The sequence below is a fragment of the Vidua macroura genome, chromosome 1, assembly GCF_024509145.1.
Source record: "Vidua macroura isolate BioBank_ID:100142 chromosome 1, ASM2450914v1, whole genome shotgun sequence".
Lineage (NCBI taxonomy): Eukaryota > Metazoa > Chordata > Aves > Passeriformes > Viduidae > Vidua > Vidua macroura.
In genome coordinates this window covers 144,863,738-144,874,929 of record NC_071571.1, presented here as the reverse complement: position 1 = coordinate 144,874,929, position 11,192 = coordinate 144,863,738, and the positions used below count along the sequence as shown (strand labels likewise).

The 11,192-nt window shown below is 49.7% G+C and overlaps 1 protein-coding gene across 1 annotated transcript in view; it reads left to right on the top strand.

Moving 5' to 3' along the window:
- The first annotated feature begins 1,050 nt into the window (after window positions 1-1,050).
- The window catches only part of CYRIB (CYFIP related Rac1 interactor B), a 95,673-nt gene continuing 85,531 nt past the window's right edge, over window positions 1,051-11,192 (top strand). The window contains exon 1 of the mRNA XM_053988006.1: window positions 1,051-1,138. The gene's annotated coding sequence lies outside the window, so the exon portion shown is untranslated. The remainder of the gene's footprint in view (window positions 1,139-11,192) is intronic.

Sequence of the window (11,192 nt, the reverse complement as noted above, 5' to 3'; positions counted from 1 at the left end):
ACTTATAGCCATTGTGGTAAGACCTGGGCCTTGGGGGCTGCAGAGTGAACTGAAGCATCACAGCCTCCCACCAGTGACTGAGAGTAAACCTGGGAAGCAGAGTGCCATTTAGAGAAATTATCTTAAGATGTGTTACTCACACCTAATCCCTGTCCCTTCCTGAAAGGGATTGATGGTGCAGGAGAACAACAGCATCTGTTGCTGGAGGGAGAGCTTCCTGAGGAGCAGATGGAGAGGCCATGTACTGGGGGGACCCTCACTCCTCCTGCAACCAAGATGTCATCAGCTGTCAACAGGATGGAGAAGATGAAGAAGAAACAGAACAAGGTGCCTCAGAGATGTTACAACTTATCTGGACTCTGTGTGTAGCTCTAGAGATGGAAGGAGCTCTTGGAGCTTGAAGGAGAAATTAGGCCTTGATGAGTTTTTTCTTTGATCCTCCAAAGCTAGTCTAACAGACAATGTCTCACTGAAGTGGCTTGGCTGCCAGGCTGGATAACCAGGCCTTGACCATAGCAGGGACCAACACCTGCATTTGGAGCTGCCAACAGCCCTGTCCCAGGATGTCCCTCCTTCCCTGCAGCCCCAGATGCTGCTAGGGCCAGGGCAGCTCCAGCAGAGCCTGCAGCCAGAGACTGGTGAAGATGACTGGGTTTTGTTGCACATATTTGAAGCCTGCAAGGTGCTCCGGCATGTGGCTGCAGAGCCTCGCCCGTGCTCTGCTGTGCTGTGTGCGCTTCGTGCGTGCTTGCTCAGAGCAGCCCGTGAGGGCAGGGCCGTATCTGGCTCATCACGAAGGGTCTCTCCTGGCCCCCCGGGATGGATGTGGGGGTTGATGCGAAGGCTTTGACCTGGCCCCCATCCTTTACCCCCGGCCCGGCGGGGTGAGCACCCCGCGAGTGCCGCAGGCCCGCGGGGGCTGCCCAGGGCAGCCGCAGCCGCTGTCCCGGGGGTGGCGGGGAGGGAGCTTGTGAGGGGCCCGGGGATCGGAGCCGGGCGCGGCGAAGGTGCCGGGGCCGCCTCTCCCTCCCCCCGCGCCGCTTCCTTTTATATCGATGCGGCACCGCCGCCCGCAGCCACAACCTGCGGCCGTGACGCCGCCGGCAGCCGGAGGGACGAGGCTGCGCCCCGTGCCCAGGTAAGGGCTGCCCGCGGCCCCCGGGCGGGCGGAGCGGGGCGCGGAGGCAGCGGCGAGGGGCGGCTCAGCGGGAGCGAGAGGGAGATGGGGATCGCCTAAGGAGCCGGGAGGAGCCTGAACGGAGCCGTGTGGTGGGCGCCCGTGGGGAGCCGCGGGGCGGAGAGGAACCGGGAAGGACCCGGGGCAGCTCCCGCCCCGCTGTCCCCCATCCCCGGGCGGGAAGGCGCAGCCCCCGCAGAGGATGCTCAGCACTGCCCGGGCAGCCCCGCGCCTTCCCGGCCGGCTCCCGCGGCGCCGGGTGGTCTGTGGGGACGCGGAGAGAGCACCAGGGCGGCCGGAGGTAGCTCTGGCCGAGCTCTGCTTCCCCCGGGGCACGGGGACTGCGAGGCCGCCCGGGCCGAGAGGGGCCGAGGCGGATCCGCTCCTGGCTGTGAGGGGGTGACAGGCCGGGCACGGGAGGTCCTTTGTGCCCTGGGCCCGGGCACGGACGTGGCAGATCCAGCGAGCGGTGTGACAGCCCTCACACCAACCCACACCATCTCCAGTCACTGCCGGGTTGAAGCCGAGCAGCAGCACGCTGGGCTGGCCGGCCTCGGGAGGAAGCCATGGCTTGGTCCTGGGTGCCGTGGGTGCTGTGTGTGGGCCGTCCTGGGCTGGCAGCAGCAGTGACCGTGTTAGATGGAGGCCTTTTGTGCAGATGCTGGGTGCCAGGCCGAAGACTTATTATTCGTCCTCGTTCATGCAAATCTTGTGCCTAAAAGTTCAGCCCAGCTGGCAGAAATGTGCTGGACTGGCTGGTGAGAGGGTGAGCACTTCTGCTTTGGGGGATCTGGTACTTCCTCATCTGGGCAGGAACGGTGGTGTGGTTGTGATCATGACTCTGTGTGAAAAATACCCCTCTCTTGAGCAAGCTGTAGAGTTTCAAAAGGGTTAGTGCTGAAACAGAATAGCACAGAGCAGCCCCTAAACAGTGAAGATTACCTGTCTCTGTGGTTTGGAGCAGAGTTACCCTTCTGCCATTTAAAAATGAATTCTAATAACCATTTTTAATTTACGTAAAAATGTGTGCATTCTTTAATTTAAGACCCAAAAAGCCATGAAGGATGATGCTTATTCATTGTTTTGTTAGGTATGTGATTAAAACAATAGAAATGCCCTTTTTTTTAAATTCAAACAAACAAAACCCTGCATCTGCACCCCAGACTAAGAAGTGCTTTGAAGAGATGTGGGATTTTGGTGGAAGTTTAATATCTTCTTCATTTCAGAGCTTGACTGAAAACGAGGTTGGCAATGGCTGCTGCCTGTTTAATGTTGGAGAGGACAGAACTGATGCTATGAGGAGTTGGGGAGTGTTCATGGTGCCTACATGTGCTCTGAAGGACTCTCTTGGGTGCACACAGACACCCTGGGTCATTTCAGTGCTTGGCTCTGCTCAGGGTCATCTTGCCTTAGAGAGAGGCAGCATTTGCTGCACGGCTCCTCCTGGGTTCCCTGCTCAGCCTGTGCCTGTCCAGGCTGCAGGATGCTCTCCAGCTGCAGTTACAGACAGCAGTCCCTACCTGCTGCTCGTTCTTGCTCTCTGGGAGCACTGCTCAGGCCAGAGGCCTCATCAGTGCATTCTCTGACAGTTGTCACCGCTTGCTTTCCCAGGGTCAGTGATGCAGTTTCCTCCATGGCTCAGCAGGAGCCCCTGGCATGAAGGAGCTTCAGAGCAGGTCTGAGGCAGTGCTCTGCAGGGAGACTAGGAAGCACTCAGCATCCAGTAGAACAGTTGTACCAACAGAACTTTTAAAGACAATTCCAATAAAGTCCAGAGCATCCTTTTCTCTAACTGAGATCAATAGTTCAGACGGCTCAGCAAAGAGCATGTGCGATGGATTTTCAATAATCAGCACAGCACAGTACAGCTCAGGCTTGAGGAAAAAATGATTAGGCCTCACTCCGTGCCTCTAAATGTGAGTGTGCCCAGCAAGAGCACTGGGAGAGACTGATGCACTGAGGGGAGTTAAAAAATGTTAATGCTGCCTCTGAGCATGGAAGGGCGCAGCCACTCTCAACTGCTATTTATTTCTTTGTACTCAAAGGTATCAGAGGATACACAGGGGCTCACAAAAATAAAGACTGGTATTTGAGATACTTCCTGTTCTTGTTAGAGGAGAGCAAGGCCCAGAGTATTTTGAAAGTAAAAGCATATTTCCTGTGAAAACTGCTGAAGTGACGTGTGAGATTGTTTCAGAGCTGGAGGCACAGGCGATGATTCAGGCCAGCAGTGCTGGCAGCTGGGCTGGTGTGGGGCCGAGGGGAGGGTGCTGAGCACCAGCTTGTCTAAACCTGCAGATAGGGCACAGGCACAGCCTCATGTGCTCCTCTTGCTGCTCTGGGAACAGGAAGACAGGCTGTGTCCTCTGGCTGCAGACAGCCTCAGGGGCTTGACTAGGGACTAGAGTTTGGTCTGCCAGCAGGTATAAGCAGACCCGCTGTGGTTGAGTAAGTACATGCTCCAGAGGCTTCATAGAGAGCCAGTGTCGGTCTCAGGGCTACCCAAGCACAAAGGTGATTCCATTGTGGTATCAGGACTGCTTCTGTAAGCTGAAGGTCATTCCTGCATTGCTCTCTCTACCCTGACTTAGAAAGACTTGTCTCTGAGGTTAGTTCAGTCCAAGACCCGTCCTCCTGATCATCTGGTTTAGGTTTTCATTTAGTGCTTATCATGGCTGCGAGCCTGCTTATCAGCTGAATCACTGCCCCCATGCAGACCTGCATGGTTCCACAGGGAGCTGAATCCAGCTCGCTAGCTCCCAGGAGCCTTCTCTCCCCTGCAGCAGCTCAGCTCTGAGGGAGGAGGTGGTTGGGAGCAGAACACAGCCCTGACAGTCTGCTGGAACACAATTGCCGGAGCTGGTTTTCAAATCTGCAACAGGGCTGTATCTCGCAGTGGGTAGGAAGCACTTTGCACAGTGTCTGCAGTTACTCAGCTGTTGGAAACCTTTGTTCTGTGCTGCTCTGTGTGGAGCTTGATATAGCTTGGAATTTTTTTTTTTTTTTGGGTGCTTGACTTCTATTACTGTCTTTGCTGGGTATATTTGAAAACAAATACACACATGAATTTATTCCCTTGAGGTCTTTCTGTACTAGATATGCTCAAACAGAGTATATACATGACCTTATGGAAATAGGTGGGATAAGTCTAATAGGTAGCTTTGGTTTCCATTCCCAGCAGTTTTTCAGGTGGTGCAAGCTGCTTTTCTATCATAAAAATTTATTTTTCCTAAAATTTTTTTCTAGAGGTGGGTTTACTATCTGTTTTGAAACAATGCTCTATGATTGATCTATCCCAGGGTATCTAGTGGACAAACTCATTTCTCAAAGGCTTGCTGGATAGAAAGGGAAAAAAACCCAAGTCTTCTGACTACAGCAGAAAAATAGGCAGTGTATCTGAGTCTCGCTAAGACAGTCTTTGTCTCAACTGAGAAACAGGACCCCCCCCCCCACAATCCCAAGCATCTGCCTTGTTCCCAATCTCGAGGTCAAATCTCCTGGCCACAACCCTCTCTATTTAAGAAAAAGATGTAGACACAAGTTGTAATCTGTGCTATGAAAATCTAATCTGTGACCTAATTTGTTGTGATACCATGAAGAACCTGTCAGTAGGAATCATCGTAACGCATGGCACGGATGCACTGCCGGCTTTCCAAGAGTGCTCGCTCGCTGTAGCCCCAGAGGAGCAGTGTCAGGCCGAGTGAGTACATTTGGGCTCCTCCACTGACAAATCTGGGAATAATACAACTCTCAGGTCACTTTTGTTATTCTTTTAAATATGGAAATGAATGGGCAGTCTTACTACGTGTGAAGGGAACCTCTTTGGAGGATCTCTGTGGAACAGGCTGGTTTGAAACGTGGGAAGGAATGAGATGCAACCAAAACTGGACAGTTTTCTGTGCATGCCATAATAGCTGTTTACCTGTCTGTTCATTTTCTATGACCATGGCAGCAGCTTGGATGAAACCAACTCACTGGGTGAGTGGTTAGAGGGAGGGACTTGTTTGAATAACTTCTCACCAGTGGGAGCTGTGGCTGCGTGGGCTGATTCTCACAGGGCAAAACTGGCTGGCTTCTGGTACAGCCCCTTTGGGCCAAGTATGTTGTCCTTTAAGGAGAAAAAACAAGATCTTTTTTGGTGTATTGCTGAAAACAGAGCACTGTCAATCTTGCTCTGCAAGACTAGAGAAGGAAGGAAAGGTTTACAGGTCAGGAATGCACATGTAATAGGCTGAAAAACTGGGAACTGTACTCCTAGGTCCCTGCACTGCTGCATCTGTCAGGGAAAAATCTTAACTAAGAAACTACTGCTGTATCAGAAACAACAGAGCTGGGCTTCCATTTTGTTCTAGAAATAGCTGTTTGATTTTTTTTTTTTTTTAATATTATCCTTCAAATGCTTTACTTGAAAGTACTAAATTAAAATTTACAGGGGCAGGCAGTCTGTTGGCAACTGCTAAAATCCATGTCTGGTTAGTGAGACCATCAATCCATTTAGACTTTGAGATCCAGTAACCTAGATCCTGTAAGATACATGTGCATGATCTGCTGCCTCTCTCGCCCTCACTGGAGCTACCTGTACTGCTGTTAAGGCATTAGATTTTAAGACATCTTCTTTATTTTGAGCCTTCTCTTTATTTTCAGTGCTTTGTTCCCTAGCATACATTAGGTGTATGTTAGCATAGAATACTTGCATTCCGGTAGTAATTTAGTAATTTGTGTTTTTTTTTTTTTGTTTTTTTTTTTTTTTTTTTTTTTTTTTTTTTTTTTTTGTGTTTTTGTTTTTTTTTGTTTGTTTGTTTTTTTGGTTTTTTTTTGGTTTTTTTTTTTTTTGGTGTACTTTTTCCCACCCTGAGCACTCAGAGCTCAGGTTTCAATGTGTTATTTGTTGATTTTTGTTCACTCCAGACTTTTCCCTCCACCCACTCACTTCCTCTCACAAATGTTTCCTCATTTCACCACTTTTTCACACCCATTTCTAGCACAGGGTTGCCTCCCACTGCGGGCAGGCTCAGCACTTCATCTACCTCAGCACTTCATCTACCATTCACCTCTGCGGGAGATGGGCGACAGATCCAGGTGTGAGGGGAGGAGCAGAGGGAGGAGAAGGTGCTTGCCCATGTAAGGGGAAAAGTGCAGTGGCAGGGAGAGGAGGTCTGGGTGCAGGTGTATTTTTGGGCAGCTGGATGACAGGCATGTAAGCAGGGTGGGTGTATGGGTGCAGGGAGTGAAGGTAGAGAGTGCAGGTGGTTTTATGTGTGTGCTCATGATGGGGCACAGCACAACCTCTGTGTGTGCACGGCTGGGAGACAGCCGGGCATGCTGGGCTGGCACCTCTGAGGTTTGAGGAAGGTGCATCTCCAGACCACAGTGCAGCCAGCCAGAGGCCCTCAACAAAGCACAGGCAGCTGAGGTGGCACTTGTGATAGCTCCAAGGTTTAATGTGCAATTTTGTTCTGTCTGCCTTTTATTTTTAACAAAAGGTTTTTCACCTCCCCTTGGACAGCACCAATTTCTCAACCACAAGGAGTGCATCTGGCAGCTAACAACCTGTTAAAAAGAGGAAAAAAATAACATGATGAAAATAACATGTCTGTAGTTTTAAATTAGGTAAGGGCCAAAATTAGTAGGAACAGGCCTGTTTGTGTCTGTGCAAACCAGCAGAGAATTAACATTCATCTGATGCTGAGCAAGGCAAGCAGAGGTTTGCAGCTCACACTTCCTTCGCCTTGTCCCACTCCTGTCCTTGCAGCTTCGCTTCCCTGCAGGGCTCAGTAACCAGTTAGCAGAAAACTGTGCACATACCACTAACCTTGTGCCAATACTGAGTGCTGCTTTCAGCACTGTGAAGTGTTAGTAACAGCCAGAGCATTTTTACCACACTCCTTTCATTTCTTTGCTCAACTGCTGTGAGTGCAGCTTTGGATGCATCATGCTAAGGTCACTTGTTTTCAGAGCCCTGGATGTGGCCTGAGTCCCATGCTGGGGCCCAAATCCACCCACCATTTCCTCAGTGAGATAGGAGCCCCCAAGACACTTGTTTTCTCTTCCCAGATGTGGTTTACTTTCCTCTTCTGTAATTGTGTTTCTGTTAACAGGGCTGCAGTAAAAACCAGTTGCTGAATTATTTACCTCACTAGAATAACTCTCGGGTGGTTTGGTTCTTTGCAGACTATTTTTTATCTCACACCCTGGTGTCGTTTTCATTTGCAGCATGACCCATACAAACAGGTTTATTGGTGCAAGCTAAAGTGTGCAGCAGACTGGTGGGGTGATGTGTTTGAGGGAGGGAGAACAGCAAGAGCCTTCACCTCTCCCCCATCTTCCCTGGGAACTGCCATGCTAGGCCCTGTGCCCACTGCCTTAGTCTAACTCCTGGGAGTGAATGTTCTTCCACCCCTAGCATATCCAGAGGAATCAGAAATTACTTGGAAATCAAAATTAAACAATGCCTTAGTGCAGCTTTGAAAAGTTTACTCAAAGGGCTGGTGTTGCTCCAGTGCAGTGAAACTGGTGACCTCCCTCTCATAACAGCATCAGAGAGGGCTCTGGTTTGGCTCTCAGTGGCCAGGGGTGGCTGCTGAGCTTCACCCTGGGTGGCAGGGCTGGATTCACACTCCTTGCACCATGCTCCCAACCAGAGCATGCACAGTGCAAAACCAGGGAGGGCTGGACTGCATCAGGCACGTTGCTGCCCAGAAACCTCTGGCAGGGGTTGTAGTGGAGGCTTGTGAAGTGCCCAGGCTGCTTCAGGCAAGGGACAGGGACCATCCCCAAATGGGAAAAGCCACAGAAGACCTGGAGTTGGCTTGTTTCCCTGGGTTGCACCTCCTCTGAACTATCCCATGGAAGGACAACTGGAAGCTGTGTCTGCAGGCCTAATCCAGCAGTGTGCTGCTGGCAGTGGACAGCTGCTGGCATCAGGGCAGTTACATGATGGATGATTTATGTTCCACCAACTCCGTGTCCTGACAGAGACACAGGGACAGAGTGTGATGGGGAGCACCTCTGTGGTCTGCAAGCTCTAGGGATGATTTGGGCTTCCATGGTGGTTTGTCTGGATCAGTCAACAAAACTCATAGATAAAAACTAGGAGCCTGATTCCCAGGACTCTTCTGGCAATCCCAGAACTGAGGAGAGCAGATGCTCCTGCCTGTGAATCCTAACTCTCACTGAAGGACTTGCTGATGACTAAATACCATCTTCTGTGCTTTAGTGGGTCTGTCAGGCACCGTGCTTACAATGAAGCATTAAGAAATATTTACTGTACATGTTAGTGTTCTCTTGTTAGTGCACTCTGAGTATCACAGATATCACTGGCAATGGCCTACAGCAATCCCTCAAATGTGAATGAAGAAGCCACTCCCATCTCTATTTAAGGACTGGGACCATGTTTCTTTTCCAGGATTACTGCCTTGAAAGGAGATGGTTTTAGGAGTGCCTCCAAGTTGGTTTTAGGAGTGCCTCCAAATCTTATACCAGGACTTCTTGTGCCAAGGATCCACAGCTGATACATCCTGGTTACTGGTGTTACTATAATTGCATTTACGAGCAAAACCTGCTTTAGGTCCACTTGCACCCATTCTAGATCTGCTGCTATCCCCTGTATGCCTGGACATGACATGAATCACAACACCTCTAAAATACATTTATGCATTGAGATATAAATGCGCCCAGGACCTGAAGTTGCTGTTCATACCAAAAAACAAAAGATCTTTTAAACGTGTTGAGGTTCTGTTTGGTCTGCCATCTTCTTTTTAAAAACTAAACTACCGGATGTGGGAAGCACTTGGTGGATGTACTCAGAACTCTTGTTCTGTGGGAAAAGGCCACCTGTGTGGGGACTGTGTCACTTGTGCTTTTGCACAGGGCTCCCAGGAGATCACATAGCTGGCACAGGAGCAGTAAATTCTTTCTCCCACAGACTCCTGCAGACGCCAGTCATTTTGAGGAAGCAAGAAAGGAGAGTAGGGGCCCAGAAGGACAATACTACGTTCAAGTGAGCACGTAGAAAAGGATTGATCCTGACAACCTTGAGTGCCCGCTGAGCCCGCTGGCAGGCTGGAGCACTTATCCAGAGCCCTCGGAGAGGACCATCTGATCCAAGGCCACCAAACAGATCATGTCCTATCAGCATATTGCCCAGTGCTGCACATGTTTGGAGCTGTTCCTGGGAAGTTTTCATAGACTTGAATATAGTTATTCACATGTTGCACAGTGTCTGGGCTTTTCCTCTTCCTCTCAGCTCTGTTGGGCACTGCTATACAAGTGTCTGCAAGGGAAGTTGTGTTCTCTGTCAGTGCCCAAGTTGGTGTAACTTCCCCTGGGCAGTGGCTCCCAGAACTGCAACCCTGTCTGCACCAGCCCTGCTGGGGAAGGGGAAGAGCAGAGGCTGCTCTGCAGGGGGACTTTGGTGAGGAACTTCCCCTGCGTTTGCTCTCCTCCCCTAGTTCCTCATGCATGAGATGATCTGAGTCCTCATGTTCCCTGTCAGGTGACATTCACCAGCTGGGGTTTCTGCAACAGGGGATGCTCATGTCCACTCGAGAGGAGCCATGGGATTCCTGTGAAATCCCCTGTGGAATAATAGCACACACCCCACCCACACTACTACCCATGTGTCCAGCATGCCTCAGCCTCTCACAGCCCTGCTGCTGGGAGAGTTCTGGGGGGCAGTTAGAGGTATCCTTGCTTCTGAGGGAAATCAGAGCCAGCCTCTGCTGGCCCTGCCTGCTGGGTTCAGCACAGGGAGCAGATCCCCTTTCACTCCCCTCTGATGGGAGCTGCACCACCTGCTCAAGTCCAGGGGGACAGGAGGGAAGTGAGCCATGTTTCTGCCCCCAGTGCCCTGCCTGCAGCCATGGCAGTGTCCCCCAAGCCATGGTCCAAGGGCAGGTGGTGGTATCTCACACCCAATTCAGACCCAACAACTTGCCAAGCTGGTCTTCCTCCAAAGTTGCTCTATATCTGCTTTACCCTCTTCTGCAGGATGCCTGCAGAGCCCAAACCAACATTCAGGCTTTGCTGTGTTCCCTCAAGGTTTGACCTACTCACTCTCTGTCATCCAGTTGTGGGTGTGTTCTAAATATTTGTTTAGATCATCCTTCTCATATGTGCTGAATAGTTTTTGAGCTGGAAGAGCAGGCAGAGCATTGGCCTGGGAACAAATTAAGCTACCCCCTCTTGGTATGTTTTTCCTTTGTTTTGTTTTCTTTCCTGCACTATTTTGTTTGGCTCCAATCCTGTGAATTTCACTGACATCAATAAAGCACTGACAATTTCCCCAGTGGATCTCAGCAGGATAAGAACTCTGTGGAGAAGAAAGCATATCAGATTGTGTGAAAGACATCTTTTCAGAGGTCACTGAAATATGGTCCCTTGTTCCAGAGCCTCCTTTTGCCCTAGACACTAATATTGCAAGTGCAGTAGGTGAATTTAGGTTCCAGCACCATGAGAACGTACACTAGTTAATACAGAGAACTTTAGAAATTGTCCTTACTCTCTCTGATGTCATTTTTATCCCTTGAGTGTACAGAGATTAAAAGATAGTTGATGAGCATACTAAACATTCATTGCACATTTCTCTTCCAATATCCAGTTGACCTCAAATCTAGAATGAAATGAATTTGCATTTGTTTCTAAAAGTATCTTATTTTGTGAATCAACATGTCAACACATTTGAAAATGGTCCTGCATGAGACATTTGTATCTCTCGGAGTTTAAATTGCTGTATCAATGTCCCATTAATACTAAGGGTGTTTAAAGGACAAATTCTCTGCCTACTGCAGTGAAAGTTTACCCCGAGGTATGACATTTCACCTGCCACTGAGTATAAGATTGTTGAATATAATGGACTGGAATAGCAAGATTTGCACATGCTGGTAACAAAAACGGGTAAGCAGCAGATCCCATTACAGAAACCTTTCTCTTTTTTTTTCCTCCTCCTTTTTCAGACATTTAAACTTGCATGCTCTTTGCAACCTAAATTACCGCACTATTCAGAAGCCTGTGCTTG